The 13,378-nt window shown below is 36.2% G+C and overlaps 1 protein-coding gene and 1 pseudogene across 6 annotated transcripts in view; both read right to left on the bottom strand.

The window, feature by feature from the left end:
- The window catches only part of BACH2 (BTB domain and CNC homolog 2), a 352,486-nt gene that overhangs the window by 75,914 nt on the left and 263,194 nt on the right, over positions 1-13,378 (bottom strand). The gene's annotated exons all lie outside the window — the stretch shown is intronic.
- Positions 9,387-10,432, bottom strand: LOC116868016 (annotated as a pseudogene).

Raw genomic sequence — 13,378 nt, forward strand, 5'->3', positions numbered from 1 at the left:
TCACTGCACCCTTTCACCCCATGGAACCAAAGCCAGGCCTTTTAATAAAACACTCCAGAACATTTAAAACACATATACACTCTAAAACTTGGTAGTTTGGATTTTGCTACGCGACTGAAAACGGAACGTCCACATACACATGGTCCCAATTCAAGTATCGATTGAACTTGTGTTAAGGAGAAATGAATCATTTAGAAGTGTTTGCTATGCTCTCTTGACAAAGCACATGTAAGCTCCTAGACTGACGTTTGGCTAAGATTCCAAGCAGATAAATATCTAATCACAATACATCTTTGACCAAGTGAAGTAAACCGCATGTGTACTGAACGTCAGTAGAGTGAGCTACCACAACTGCCCTCTGCCACTTCAAGACAAAGCGCAACCAGTGGAATGCTGGTGTTGCTCAGGAAAAGCTCTTGAAAAGAAGTGGACTTGTGCTGCAATTATCCCAGCAGACTTCATATATATCCTCTTTAAGGAAACACAATATATCACATTAAGAGTCATAGAAAAGATGTATTCCACAGTGAAGACTACTTATACAAAAGGGTTCTTTGCTGCAAGAAGTATCCACTGATGTACTTGAGGAAGTCGTATCTGTAATTAATTTATATAACATAGTTTTTCAGAAATGTCTACTTCTACTAAAAATTCCAATCAAGTTTTGCTTTCCTTTTGGCTTCATTCTTATTTATTTTAATAACTTTAACCCACAATAAATTGTGTATAGTTAAAGTGGGTGGTTTGATACATTTGAGCATATGTATGCAACTACGAAACCATCATCACAATCAAGACAGGGAACTCTACATCACCAGAAGAATCTCTCTAGGCCCCTCTCTGTGCCCTCCCCTTCCCCCCAAAACCACAGGTCTGCTTTTTGACACTCTATATTAGTTTGTATTTTCTATATTTTATGTAAATGGATCCCTACAGATTATGTTCTTTTATGTCTGGCTTCTTTTTTTTTTTTTTTTAAGATTTTATTTATTTATTTGACAGACAGAGATCACAAGTAGGCAAAGAGGCAGGCAGGCAGGGGTGGGGGGGAGGAGGCTCCCTGTTGAGCAGAGATCCTGATGCAGGGCTCGATCCCAGGTCCCTGAGATCAAGACCTGAGCTGACGGCAGAGGCTTTAACCCACTGAGCCACCCAGGCTCCCCTATGTCTGGCTTCTTTTACTCAGTGTGGTTATTTTGCAATTCATCCAAGTTGCAAGCATCAAACAGTTGTTCCTTTAGTGCTGAGTAGCGTTCCATTGTATGGATACAGCACAAGTTTTAAACCATTCATCTACTGGAGGGTCTTTGGGTGTTTCCAATTGGGCTATTACAAATAAAGCTGCTATGAATTAGTGTATAAATCTCTGCATGAACATATGCTTTCATTTATCTTGTGTAAATTCCCAGGGGTAGAATGGATGGATCATTTGGTATGTGTAAGTCTAGCTTCTTCTTCTTTTTTTTTTTTTTTAAAGATTTTACTTATTTATTTGAAAGAGAGGCAGTGAGAGAGAGAGCATGAGCGAGGAGAAGGTCAGAGGGAGAAGCAGACTCCCCGTGGAGCTGGGAGCCCGATGCGGGACTCGATCCCGGGACTCCGAGATTATGACCTGAGCTGAAAGCAGTCGTCCAACCAACTGAGCCACCCAGGCGTCCCTAAGTCTAGCTTCTTGAGAGACTGTCCCTGTTTTCTCCAATGGTTGTAGCATTTCATGTTTCAGCAGCAGGGTATGAGAGTTCTAGCTCTTTCACATCCTTGCCACCAGTTGTTAAGCTCAGTCTCTCTAATTTTGGCCATTCTAATAAGTATACCATGGTATCTCTTTGTGGTTTTATTAATTTGCTTTTTTTCTAGTGACTGAAGATGCTGAACATCTTTCGTGTGCTTATTTGCCATCTATTACCTTCTTTGGAGAGATATGTATTCAGATTCTTTGTCCATTTCCTACTGGTCTGTTTCCTTATTACTGAGTTTTGAGCATCCTTTATATACTCCTTTATCAGATATGTGATTTGCCAGTATTTTCTCCAAGTCTGTAGCTTGTCTTTTCATTCTTTTTTTAAAAAATTATTTTTATTAACATATAATGTATTATTGCCCCAGGGGTACAGGTCTGTGAATCATCAGGCTTACACATTTCACAGCACCCACCATAACACATACCTTCCCCCAATGATCATAACCCAACCATCCTCTCCCAAACACCCCACCCCCAGCAACCCTCAGTTTGTTTTGTGAGATTAAGAGTCTCTTATGGTTTGTCTCCGTCCCGATCCCATCTTGTTTCATTTTTTCCTTCCTTACCCCACACAACCCCCCACTCTGCCTCTCAAATTCCTCATATGAGAGATATCATAATTGTCTTTCTCTGAGTGACTTATTTCACTCAACATAATACCCTCTAGTTCCATCCCCATGGTTGCAAATGGCAAGATTTCATTTCTTTTGATGGCCATCAACAGATGAATTCAACAGATGAATGGATAAAGAAGATGTGGTATATATATACAATGGAATACTATGCAGCTGCCTTTTCATTCTCTTAACAGTGTTTTTCAATGAGTGGAAAGTCTTCATCTGATGAAGACCAATCAAGCAATTCTTTCTTTTATGGATGATGCTTTTGGTGGCATATCTAAAAAAACTTTGCCTAAACCAAGGTCATACCTTTTTTTTTTAGATTTATACAGAGATATTACTATTTTAGAGTAATTATAAATGATTTTGCTTTTTAATTTAAATTTCTAATTTTTCATTGCCAGTATACAGTAATATAAATTGTTTTTGTGTATTGATCTTGTGTCCTGCAGTTTTTCCTAATTTGTTTATTAGTTCTCACAGTCTTCTTCTTTTTTTTTTTTTGGTAATAACAGATTTTCTAAAACATACATGCTGTCCGAATGAAGACATTTTACTTCCTTTCCAATCTGAAAGATTTTGGTGTCTTTTTCTTGCTTACTGCATTGGCTAGAACCACTAGTACAATGTTGAATGAAGTTGTAAGAAAAAATATCCTTGCCTTGTTCCTGTTGTTATGGGAACACTTCATCCTTTCACTGTTATTTATGATGATTGGTGTCAGTGCTTCATAGATACCCCTATTGAGTTGAAGAAATTTCTTTCTATTCCTAGTTTATTGGGAATTTCTTTTTTTAAAAATCAGGAATGGATGCTGGATTTTGTTGAATGTGTTTTCTACATGTATTGATAATCACATAATTTTTTAATGTGTTGATATGAATAATAGGATTGATTTTTGGTATTAAATCAACTTTGCATCTCTAAAATAAACTCTTGACCATAATGTATTTGTTTTGTTACACATTGTTGGATTCATTTTTTTAACATTTGGCTAAGAATTTTTGCTGTCTATGCTCATATGGGATATTAATCTGTAGTTTTCTTTTCATATATAAGTATTTAATCAGGGTAATGCTGGTCTCACAAAATGAGTTGGAAAATATTTCTTACTCTTCAGTTTTCTAGAAGAGCTTTTGTAGAATTGATATCATTTCTTCCTTAAATATTTGATAGAATTTACCTGTGAAATCTCCTGGAGATTTTTTGAGTTAAAACTCAAAGAAAATTTGAGTTTTAACTACAAATTCAAATTAAAAAAAAATTGTCAAATTCATTGGCATAAAGTTGTACATAATATTTCCTTATTTTCATTTTAATATCAGTAGAATCTATGTTGGAGTTCACATTTCTGATACTGGGAACTTGGGTCATTTTTCTTTCTTTTCTGATCAGGTTGGGTAGAGATTTTTATCATTTTTATCAATATTCCCAAGGAACTAGCCTTTTGTTAAACTGATTTTCTTATTATTCTGTTTTTATTACACTGATTTCTGCTTTCATTGTTGTACCCTTTCTTCTGTTTACTTTAGGCTTTAATTTGCTCTTTTTTATTTTTATTACCTTTTATTATTTTTTAAATTTTATTTTAACTGCTATATAGCTAACATAGTGTTAATTAGTTTCAGGTGTAAAATATAGTTATTCAATAATTCTATATATTGTATACTCAGTGCTCACCACGGTACGTGTATTCTTAAACCCCTTCCCCTATTTCACCCATTCCCCCTGCCCCATCTCCCTATCTCCCCTCTGATAACCATCAAGTTGTTCTCTATAGTTAGGTATTCTTTTTTGGTTTGTCTCATTTTTTCTTTGTTCATTTGTTTTGTTTCTTAAATTCCACATATTAATGATATCATATGGCATTTCTTTCTCTGACTTATGTCACTTAGCATTAGACTCTCTAGATCCATCTATGTTATTCCAAATGGCAAGATTTCATTCTTTTTTATGGATGAGTAATATTTCATTATATGTATATATACACAGCACATCTTCATCCATTATCTATTGATAGACATTTAGGCTGCATTCATAATTTGACTATTGTAAATAGTGCTACAATAAACACAGGGGTGCATATATCCTTTTGAACCAGTGTTTTTGTATTCTTTGGGTAAATATCCAGTAGTGAAATTACTAGATCATATGGTAGTTCTATTTTTAAATTTTTGAGGAAACTCTATAATGTTTTCCACAGTGGCTATTCCAGTTTGCTTTCCTGCCAACAGTGCAAGAGGATTTCTTTTTCTCCACATCCTTGCCAACATTTGCTGTTTCTTGTGGTTTTGATTTTAGCCATTCTGACAGGTGTGAGGTGATATCTCATTGTAGTTTTGTTTTGCATTTCCCTAATGATCACTGATGTTGAACATCTATTCATATTTGTTATCCATCTCGATGTCTTTGGAGAAATGTCTGTTCATGTCTTTTGGCCCATTTTTAAATCAGATTTTTTGTTTTTTGGGTGTTGAATTTTGTAAGTTCTTTATAGATTTTGGATACTAATCCTTTATCAGATAAGTCATTTGTAAGTATGTATCTCCTCCCATTCAGCAGGTTGTCTTTTAGTTTTGTTGACTGTTTCCTTTGCTGTGCAGAAGCTTTTAATTTTAATGTAGTCTCAATAGTTCAAATTTTTGCTTTTGTTTCCCTTGTCTCAGAAGACATATCTAGAAAAATGTTGCTATGGCTGATGTCAGAGAAATTACTGCCTGTGCCCTCTTCTAGGATTTTTTACAGTGTTGGGTCTCACATTTAGGTCTATAATCCATTTTGAGTTTATTTTTGTGTCTGGTGTAAAAAATGGTCCAGTTTCATTCTTTTGCACTAGCTGTTTCAGATTTCCCAACACCATTTGTTGGAGAGACTGTCTTTTTCCATTGCATATTCTCACCTCCTTCATTGAAGATTAATTAACCATTAATTTGCTTTTCTTTCTTCAGTTTCCAAAGGTGGAAGTTGAGCTCATGATCTAAGATCTTTCATCTTTTCTAAGAAAAGTTTTAATACTATACATTTCAGTCTAAGTACTGCTTTAGCAACATCTCACAAATTCTGAAATGCTGATTTTTAATTTTCATTAATATTGAAATGTTTTCTAATTTCCCTTTCTCTTTCTTTCTTAATGTATAAATTATTTGAAAATGTTATTTAGTTTCCAAATGTTTGAAGGAGTTCAGATATCTTTCTATTATTGTTTTCTGATCTAATTCCATTGTGATCAGAGAACAAACTTTGAATGACTTCAATCCTTTTAATTTTTGGACACTTGTCTTATATCCCAGATATAAACTATTTTGGTAAATATCCCATATGTATTTGAAAGGAATGTGTGTTCTGTTGTTAGCTGGAGTGTTCTGTAAGTAACAATTAAGTTAAATTGTATAATCAGTGTTCAAATTCTCTGTATCTTTACTAATATTCTATCCATGGGTTCTGTCAAGGTATTAAGGAGAGTCACTGAAACCTCTAACTATAATTGTAGATTTGTCTATCATTTTTGCTTCATGCAGATTGAAATCCTATTATTAGATGCATACATGGTTAGAATTTTTATTTTCTCTTAATGCATTTATTCCTCTATCACAAAATGACCTTTTAATTCCTGCAAATATTATTTGCTTTGAAATCTAATTTGTTTGATATCAATAGTCATGTCAGCTTTTTGTAATTAGTGTTTAGCATTAGTGTCAACATCTTTTGCCCTACTTATCCTTTTAATCTATTTGTGTCTTTATATTTAAAGTGTATTTCTTGTAGGCAGCATATAGTTGAGTCTTGCTTTATTAAAAAAAAAAATCCAAGGGGTGCCTCAGTGGCACAGTCAGTTAAGCACCAGATTCTTGGTTTCAGCTCACATCATGATCTCGGGGTCATAAGGCTAAGCCTTACATCAGGCTCCACTGGTAAGACTCCCTCCCTCCACTCCTGTCTCTCTAAAATAAATCAGTCTTTTAAAAAATCCAATCTGATAATTTTTGACTTTTAATTCTAGTGCTTATATCACTTGCATTTAATGTTATTGTTGACTTGGTGGGGTTCAAATATGCCATTTTGAAACTCATTTTCTCTTTGTCCCATCTTTCTTTGTTCCCTTTTCCCTTACTCTCTGTTTTTATATTAACAGTATTTTATATTTATAATTCAAGCTTATCCCCTTTATTGTCATGTTGTTTTGTTATTTTATTGGTCACCTAGGGTTTGCAGTATGCTTCTTTAAATTATTGCAATCTATCTTCAAGTGATACTATACCACTTCATGTAGAATATAAGAATCTTACAATATTATGCCTCCATTTCTCTCTTCTGGTCATGTGTTTTACTTCCACAAATGTTATAAACCCCACACTACCTTGTTATTATTTTTATTTAAACAATGATCTTTTATAGAGATTTAAATAGCAAGAGAAAACGTAGACACCCATACCCACACATTTTTCTTCTGCCTGAGTACTTCTTTTAATATGACTTGTAGTGTGGCTATATTGGTGTCTTAGTCAGCCTCGGCTGTCATAGCAAAATAGAAGAAACTGGATAGCATAAACAACAGAACTTCTTTCCCATAGTTCCTCAGTCTGGGGATTCCAAGATCAAGGTCCCAGCTAATTTGGTTCTTTGGGGAGGGCTCTTCTTGGCTTGTGGATAGCTGCCTTCTCACTGTCTTTGCATAGGGAAGAGGCAGAACTCTAGTCTCTCTCTGTCTTTCTATAACGATACTAATTCCATCCTAGGGGCTTCCCTCCTCATGACTTCATCTAAACCTAATTGCTTTCCAAAGGCCCCATCTCCAAATATTGCATGGATTTAGGGCTTTTGGAGGTGGACATAAGCATTGGTCCATCATTGTTGGCGATAAATTCTTTCAGTGTTTGTTTCTCTTAAGAAGTCTACTGCCAGGGTGCCTGGGTGGCTCAGTGGGTTAAAGCCTCTGCCTTAGGCTCAGGGCATGATCCCAGGGTCCTGGGATTGAGCCCTGCATCAGGCTCTCTGCTCAGCAGGGAGCCTGCTTCCCTTCCTCTCCCTCTCTGCCTGCTTCTCTGCCTACTTGTGATCTCTGTCTGTCAAATAAATAAAATCTTAAAAAAAAAAAGACTAAAAAAAAAAGAAGTCTACTGCCTTAATTTTTGAAAGTTATTTTTGTGGGGGAATAGATTCTAGATCAATTGTTTTCTTTTCAGAACTTTGAAAATGTCATTGCACTGTCTTTTCATTTGCATGGTTTCCAATGAAAAACCTGCCTTCATCCTTATCTTTGTTCCTCTATATGTAATTTTTTTCCCCTTCTAGATACTTCTAAGATTCCTTATCACTGTTTCGAGCAATTTGATTATGAAGTGCTTTGGTGTAATTTTTTCATGGTTTTGAGCTTTTTTGAAAGGGTGGGTATAGTTTTCACCAAATTTGAAAGCATGTCAGACATTATTTAACTACCTAAATGGAGACTATCTGAAACTGTCCCACAGCTCACAAATGCTCTGTACATTTTTCTTTTTGGTAGTCTTCTCTGTGTGTTTCATTTTGGACAGTTTCTACTGCTAGGCCTTCAAGTTCACTAATCCTTTCTTCTGCAATATCTAATCTGCCATTAATTCCTTTCACAGTAATTTTCATCTCAGAAATTGTGGTTCTCATCTCTAAAAGTTCAATTTGGGTCTTTTTTATATCTCCCACAACTTGCTTAAGATATTTAATCACTCCTCTAACTTCTTGAACATTTGGAATACGGTTATAATAACGATTTCTGTCTGTTAATTCTAACATCTGTGTCAATTCTGGTTTAGTTTTGATTGCTAGTTCTCTTCATTATGAGTCATATTTCCCTGCTTCTGTGCATGCTTGGAAAGTTTTGATTGGAGCCAGACATTGTGAATTTTACCTTGTTAGATGCTTGATACTTGTGTGTTATTAACATTCTTAAACTTTGTCCTAGGACTCAGTTGAGTTATATAGCAACAGTTCGCTCCTCTAGGTTTAGCTTTTGAGATCTGTTAGGAGGGAAGAGCAGCATTTAATCTAGAATTCCTTCTTCCCCACTACTGATTCAAGACTCTTCTGAGTATTTTACCCAATGTCCCTTGAATTATGGGTTTTCTAGTCTGGATGGTAGGAACAGGTATTATTCCCGATCCTCTGAGAGCTCTGAGTACTGTTCCTTCTAATTGTTTTGGGTCTTTCTTTCCTCATTTTTAGTATTTTTCTCATACACATGTGCTAATGAGTACTCCACAGAATATTTAAGGGAAACCCTCTGCAGATCTCTGGAATTTTCTCTCTATGACATTCTTCTTTGCTACTCTGTTTTCTGAAGTGTAGCCACAACAGTCTCTCCTGACTATTAGCTCTGTCTCCTCAATTCAGGAGTCAGCCAAGATCTTCTTTGGTTTATCTTTCCCCTACCATTGTCTGGAAACACTCTCAAAACAGTAAGCTGGGCTCAGCTTGTTTTTCCTTCTTTTAGGGATCAATGTCCTTTGTTGCTTGGTGTCCAATGTCTTGAAGAACATTGTTTGCTATATTTTATTTGTTTTTATAGTTGCTTCAGGTGGGAGTAAATTTAGTAACTCTAGTACCTGTCACTCCATCTTGGCTGGAAGTAAAAATCCTGGATTTAGTCTTTATGTTACAGTTACACTTAAAAAATTACAAATAATTATTTATCACTTTGCTAAATATATAGTGTAAATTTTGCTCTACTATAAATGACAATTTGTAATACCTAGCTTACAAAAATATTTTTGCAAACAAGAACTTTTAGTTCTTTGAATTCCAATAAAACATAAAGTATCTGTAAGTTTTATTATCTGGAATCATTTTTTATGCAATAAGGATAGCATTTTAAGTGACACAATTCAGTTACAATGACCATAAGCCATGGAGCAAGACTGAGTTTGCATGGCTTCTGTCCTTATGACTAGCTAACTGCTGCTAAAATATTTTTTTACCTAGTAGGAAGAACAAGTTTTTTTCCATTTTCTCAAGATTAAATGATTATTAAGAAAGCACACCACATGGTACAGAAATCAACATTATCTCCCTTAATTCTGTGCATCTGGGACTATAGAAATGTCACTGGCCCTGTCCCGTATCTTCAAATTAACATTCTCAGGTCACAACAATAAGTCTTCCCAAAGGGGACCTTCTGGAAAACAAATTATTTCCTTGGCTCGTATTTCCCTCTTTTTATAGCATGCACCAGAATTCTACCCAAGAAGTATATATATTGGGGAGTATTGAGGGGATCCATCAGCAAGCTCAGTTGTTGACAGTCATACGATTAGAGACAAACACAAAGGGATAGGTCAATACTGGCAAAAAAAAAAAAAATCCTGTAACAGCTTGGGAGTAACTCCTCATTTTACTCATGGTGGAAACCACACTGTCCAGTGCATAGGTACTGATGAACCAGGCCAGTGAGGGACAGAGTCACAAATAAATGATGTCACCTAGGAGGTGAGATATAAGACTTGCAAAAAATTCTAGGGTACCCTCTTCATGTGGAGGGTACATGAATTACAAAGCCCACAGTACTTGGATTTTCTGCCAATGATATGTACCACAGATCTCAGAGTGATCACATGGAAGGAATGTGTGATAAGAGTAGAGCAGAGCAGGCCACCATCTCTCAAGACAACCTTGATGACTTGGTTGAAGGAAGGTGTGACTTCTTTCTGTACATTTCCAGGGCCTAAGTCCTATAAAACGTTACCATGGACCACAGTTCCAAGGACTCCTGAACTCAGTCTTGGAGTTAAGCCTGTGAATAACCCATGCTTCCCATTGATGTTCACAATGTGGTGAGCATAACAAAACAGACTTGGAGGCTGCATACTTGCCGCCCAAAAACATTTCATTCTTTTGTTGGGGGAAGAGGCTCACATCCCACTTGGATGGATACCTTCATGTACATGAGATGCTAGAACAGGATGGTGAGACCAGAGCCCAGGAACACCTGACTGGTCATGACTGCCACGAAGGCATACAGAGGCCAAAGACAAATATTTCCTATTCTGGCATTTTTTACAAGAAATATTTTCAGGATTTTCTTATCTCCCATAGGTGGTCTCATGTCTGATTTATTTTTTTCGTTCTTAGTTCTCAAATTAATACTCTTTTCCTGTCACATTTAGTTTTCTCAGTCTTTGGAAATTTATTTATTTACTTATTTAAAGTCCCAATAGCTTACATGTAGTAGGCAGTACTCAAAATTAGGTGCAAAAAGTAATGTTCAACAAGGTAAGTGGTATGCTTAACTCGTAAAAGCAGGAGATTTGTAAGAGAGATCTCATTTTTCCAATCCATTTATGGGTAACTAATATTAATGTACCTACACCAAGAAGAGAGAAGCTTGCTACAAAGGATACAAAGCCTTAAGTTCTTTCATGAAACATGAAATGAAAGAAAGTCAAAAGAGAAATGAAAGTGAGGTGCAGAGGAAGGAGTATACCTGGGATCTAGGTCTTTTGATCTAGGTCTTTTGATCCAGCTCTGGCACCGACCAGCTCTGCGGATTATGGATAAGCTGCTTAACTTTCTCTGGAACTGCTTCCATATTTATAAAACAAAAAGTCTGAACTAGAAGATTAGCAAAGTTCTTACATATCTATAATTCTCTGAGTTTTAGACTCTATAAAAGAAATACCTAGTTGGTCACAGGCAGTGGGTCACCATCATTGTAGTTGAAGGAAGCTAGCTTTGGCCTTCTAAAGACCATTCATATAACCTCTTCTATTGTTGTTGATGTTGCATGGCTTAAAAGAAACTGCCTCTGCAGAGGTGGTTACAGGTAATGGGATGGACAATATAAAGGAAAAAACCAAAACCTTCTGGGAGACAAGGAACTAATACCTCAACCCTTGCTCTCACAGGTTCCAGGTTAGGAAGAGCCATCTGGATAGACCATGATATTCCTGAGTTAATGGAGGAGAACAAGTAAGACCCTTGGAGTGAAATTACCTTTTGGAAATGGAGAATCCAAATCTAGGAAGACATTTTGGTACAACATTTGGTGCTAATGCCATTAGGTCTTTCGGTCCTAGACATCTTAGCCGATAGGTTTGTTCTGGGCACCACCGCTGAGTAAGGGAGTATAAGCTAAAAGAATTATTTCACCTGGAAACCCAGTATGGAGTTCCACTGAGGTCCGAACAGGGGCCTGACAGACACAGCAGCCCTGGAAGAGAGTCTACACCACCAGGTGGGGAGCACTCATTAATAGTGGTGAAGACAAGCAGTGTAGTGTGTGGGCTCTCAGATTCCAATTCACGAGGAAGATGGTCTCTTTCTGGTCTAAGATATCTGGGAGGAGGGGGTCTCAAGGAAGGATTCAATACCCTGCAATAGGGCAGGTTTGGGAAAATAAAGGGGCTATGGTGATGTATGTTCCCTGAGTCGATGAAGAAGCTATGATAGTCACATGAACACGGACATCTGCTTTTTGGGTTAAACCTTCCAGAGAGTTTTAGAAGACACTTAAAACAGATCATATCTGTTCATCAAATGGTATAATCTAAAATCTATAATTCCCATGAAGCTGTTGCTAGACTTTAACCTGTCTGAGGATTTTCTTGCTTTTATTACATTATTCCTGGATAATCCTTCCTTATGCCATGCCAGCACCACTCTCTTCCTCTTGGCCTTTACATTCCTATTGGATCTTATCACACCCCTCACTGTTGGCCCCTCTTCAAGCATAATGGAACATACTGTTTCTTCTTCTTTTAGAAATCAGTCAGCCCTTCTCATCCTCCAATTACCATGGGTGCTCTTCTAGGAACTCCCTCCAACTTGTCTGTTTTTGACTCACCAATACCAACCTGAATTCCGTTTCTCCTATCACTGCATTATGTCCCCTTAAGTTTTTTCTTTTCCACTTGCTTTGCTAATATTAATTAAAAAACATTCCCCCCCGGCAAAACAGCAAATCCTGAAATCTGCAGCAGGACCCATGGGATCTAAGAATGAAATACTTTGTAGTGAGTAACAGAGCCCAGAATAGCATGTAGGAGTCTGACAGCCAGTCTTTACACTAAGCATTAGACAATGTGTTAAAGTGTGTAGACATTAGCTGAAATCAGATTGTAAGGAAGCCTTCCAAAGGTTCTGATTTGGGTTTTGGCTGGATCTCATTCTTCTTTTTGTAGGCCAAAAAACCCAGCTGCACATGTACATACACATATACCCCAATCATCTTATCATATGGTTCAGCAGTAAAAGTTAATTACTATTATTTTCTCATAATATGCTCATTCTTTAAAAAAAAACTACACAGACCACAACTCTTATCAGAGACATAATATTAATGAATACAGACTTGCTTATTCATTTCCTCATTCTGTCTTCATTCATTATTGGTTTATATTCAGAAATTAAAACATCTGACACTTAGTTCTGAAGGTTAAAAGTATAAATCAAAAAGCCAAAAAGAAAAAAAAAGTCTACAGTGGGAAATGTGAGAAGCTGAAATTCACAAAAAAGTAGAATGTTACGTTTTTCAGACAACCTGTCATGTCTAGAATGGTTCACATGGAAAGAAATGAATACGCCTTGCAGGTAATGAAAAAGACCAAATTATAAACCATTTCATTTGAAATTCCAAGCACATTTCCCATAGAAACAGGGCATTAAGGAAATACTTCTGTGAATCACACACTAAATTATTTAGTAATTGCTGAGTAAATTCCTATTCTTATCAAGCATGCTTTTTTTTAAAAAAAGTTATTTACAAAGAAACTATAAGTGTTAGTTTTTATAAAAGAAATTTATCAAGTCTATAGAAATTTTAGAGTGCATAGTGGCATTAAAATTACTAAGTTATTGCTTTTGGATTGGAAACACTTTTCAATTGCATCAAGACTCAAACTTCTTACTTAAAGTGGAAAGCAATCCAATTTCGGTATTTTATAATGGAAAACTGCAGTGCTTGTCATTTAATGTCTCTAATGCCTTAGATAGCTAGAGTAAGGGCCTGACATTGAGCAGCTAAAACGTTCCGTGTTCTTTATTTACTCAAACA

This window comes from Lontra canadensis, unplaced genomic scaffold, assembly GCF_010015895.1.
Source record: "Lontra canadensis isolate GAN:19392208 unplaced genomic scaffold, GSC_riverotter_1.0 scaffold14, whole genome shotgun sequence".
NCBI classification, from domain to species: domain Eukaryota; kingdom Metazoa; phylum Chordata; class Mammalia; order Carnivora; family Mustelidae; genus Lontra; species Lontra canadensis.